Raw genomic sequence first — 3762 nt, 5'->3', positions numbered from 1 at the left:
TAGAATTAAGATAAACTGCAAACACCCTGCTGGGACAATGGTTAAAAAATACCACCTACTTTAGACTTTTCATCCTGAAAAATGCCATCTCTTTGGTACCATCAACAGAAATTAAATATAATGACAAGACTATAATACCATGAATGCTGCTCTGTGGAAAGAAAGATGATCAAGTATTTTACAATACATGTAAACTTCATTTCTGTGTTTTACACAAAGTACAATCCAGTAAAGAATAACCTTGCAAAACAGCAACATAACTCCCCACACAGGAAATGAGGTAGGATGCAAGGACTGGCACCTAATTTTCACCAGCTTTTCAATAGACTCCAAAATGTTTTGAAGTATTGCAGATATGATTTTCTCAACTGAAAAGGAAGTCTTATCCCTTAACCTCTCATCACTTCTGGGTGTCTCAGATGTGATTGCTGAAAGACTGCCTGTGCCTATATTTATATAACTGTGAAGATCAAATAGTCTAAATGCTATGAAAAGTGTCTTGCTCAGGTTTTTATCTAGTAATCTGGCAACTGGGACAAAAGCATCTTTCAATTTAGAACTCAAAATGTTATGATCTGCTTCTCAGAATTATTAAAAATATACAGCTGTCACTGAAGAAAAGCCCAGTTTAAAAGGTCATGGAGCAGGAGTGGTGTCCCTTTACAATGTGTTATCAAACTTGGCTTCCTCTCACTTCAGAGTCAACTAAACACATCCTTCATCTTTAAAATAAAGTTCATAAAATCAGAGGGGGAAAAAAGCAACCTTCAAGTTTCACAGTTCTTTTCTCGTGGCATCACTTGAAAGAGTGTTTGGTTTCAGAAGAGATTATATTATTTTCTAAAAATGGCTTCAACTCCTACAGTACCATAAATACTCAGTTCCCATTGGGTAGTAACACAAGAAAAAAAAAAAAAAGGTTTAATTTAACATTTTCTACATTCCTGAAGATTTCTCAGAACACCAAGTCTTTTCTCCACAAACTTGAATTACATTTCATAATACGAAATTTCAATACAGAAAAAAATTAGCCTGACTGTTACCCTTCAGAGACTGTTACCTTTGAGACTTCTCTCTCTCAAATGCTGTTAATGGCCTTAAGGATATTCTAAATAATTTCATTTAATGCAACACATTTTTTTGTTGTTCTCTTCTGTTTTATTACAATCTCAAATTTCCATGGGGATTGCCTTGGGTATATCAAAGCGTGTTTCTCCACCAGTGCTGCAAAGGACTGTCACTTGCTACAGGTATTACGTGTTTCTTTGCTAAGTTAGAACTGGAAAATCAGCTTGGGATGTCTGAGATTAACACAGCAAAGTCATTATAAAGAAGGTCAACTTAGTAGGAAGTTGTCTAGAAGTGTCTTGTTCCTTCAACTGAAGTAAATATTGCTGATTTTAAGAGGGGCACTACTTCAGAAATGTCTCTAGCTAGAACAACCCATAATTCCAAACCAAAAACATAAATAAAGCTCTTTAAAGAAATGGACTTTAAAGGAAATGGACTTTATTTTTGTAAAACATTTTGCCAACTGTATATTCACCAAAAAAAAAAAGTGCAACAGAAAGCCTTATTGGAAGATTTTAATAAAACTAAGCATGAACATAAGTACCTATGCAGGATTAAAGCCTACATCACTGTAGCTGAGAGGTTTATGTTTCATTTAAAGCAATAATGTAAGAGTTGTATTTTTACACCTCTTCAGTCTGCACAAGTATGTTATTTAAATCAGATTTTTATTAAGATACAAACTGCACAAAAGACTGCTCAAAAGCTTAATGTGCAAAGCTCAGTTTTATGCACTTTTCCCTTCTTAAAAAAAACTCCAACCAGAATAATGCATAGACCAATGAGAATTTTATCAAGAATGTATTGTAAGAACTTTTATGCCAAGATTTATCTACAAAGCACAGTATGGACTGGCTTTTCTCAAACTGGAGACCAAAATTGGCTACAATCACACAATCACTCTCTGGTTTACTACTTTTGGTATCATAGAGCTGGACTCTTCAGATACCACTACAAAAACAAAATCACATATGCAACTTAAACAGAAAGAGTTTCACTGTTTTTCAAAAAAGAAAAAAATTAAAAAATATAAATCTCAGAGGTAACTATGTGCTTGTGTGTATTCTTAAACATCCCAGCTAAAATTCTGATGTCTATAATGGCCAAATCCATGCTGTTGTTTCAGATCTACTTGAAACTAGATTCCAGACAGTATATCTATATCATTCAGAACTAGTTCTAGTAACATTCCCATGCAAACACACCCAGCTGAAAAGCTACCACTGAAAATATGCCAGAAATTGCAAGGAGTAAGGTGCTAAGTAGAATCATAAATAAATACATGAATAAATAAACAAACCCAAACACAGACCCAAAAAGGCAGGAAAATTTTAACACGTTCCATGTCCTAGATGATAGTTCAGCATTTGCAGCAGAGTGATCTTTATTTGCAAGTCAAGTGAACTGCAGAGAAAACAAGGCTTATTCTCAGACTTTTACAATTAGCTATTTTAGGTTCAAAGGTAATGCTTTGTGCAAGCTTGGCTCCATGGGTTTCTATTAACAGTACTGACAAGAGAAACTGTCTTTGTCTGTGAAACTTCAGAAGCAGTTTTGTGAACTCTCCTTTTACTAACAGCCCATGGCCTTGGCCAGCACAAAAGACTCAGTTTATGGGAGAAATCAGACACCTCCAAAAGTAGTAACAACTCACATCCCAGTGCAAATACTGAGTCAAAAACTAAAAAGTTTCATAAACAGCTTTGTAATCCGACCCAAAACTTTGATTTATGTTGTCCATCTCACTGGTTTTAGTCTTTCCAGAATCCAGTTTGTAGGGCCCTGTGCACATAAGTTAATGTATCCTGGCACTGGAGGATTTTGATAGAGACAGGGATATGTGAGGAGAAAAGGATTAATGAAAGCAAAGATTCAAGGGTCTTATTGAATTGAATTTGTTTTTTTTAAAAAAAACAGATTAAATCCGAGCCAAATTTTAAAACATAAAAATATATAGTTCAAGGTAGAGTTTTTAAAATCTGAAAACTTTGTGGTGTTACATTAGCTTTCTTCATGTGACTTATTAAGTATTCAAATAAAAAAAAAATAGATGTGTACAAATATTTTTAGTTTACCAATGAATTCCAATAAGATTTTTTTTTAAAGGCCTGTGAAGAAGACCCTGTTACACAAAGGTTACTGCCACACTACTAAATATGAGAAACATGGGACTCCCCTTAGGAACCAAGGAGAACAGCACAGCTTATTATATACCTGCATGGCTCACTGTCCTCTGCTCAAAACATCCCAAAATAGCCACAGCCCAGCTTCATGCTGGAAACAACTCACAAGAACTGTGCCCAGGCAGCAGCTGGAAGAGTGCTAGTTGGCAGGAACCAAACATGCTGATGAGCAGGGTAAGCACTGGTGCTCCAAGGCCATTCCTTTCCTTAGCAGCAAAGGCACAATTAAAGATTCTTTGCAGCATTCAGTATTAGTGCAAGACTCTAGATAACATTAATACAATCCATGCAATGAGTTGAGAATAATGTCCATTAGCAGCTTATTCATCTACTTACTGCTTCAAAGCTACTTGATGTTTAAAAATGTACCAAATTACATTTCACTAGTTTTTATTAGATGTTCTTTTGGCACAGTCAAAACCCAGATGATGATATATTTTAATTTTTAAATGCACTTATTTCCTGGAGAGTCTTTTAATCTTTTCACTTTTAATCAGTCATTCTATAT

Source organism: Serinus canaria, chromosome 2, assembly GCF_022539315.1.
Source record: "Serinus canaria isolate serCan28SL12 chromosome 2, serCan2020, whole genome shotgun sequence".
In the NCBI taxonomy this organism is placed as follows: Eukaryota; Metazoa; Chordata; class Aves; order Passeriformes; family Fringillidae; genus Serinus; species Serinus canaria.
Note: the sequence above shows the minus strand (reverse complement) of the source record.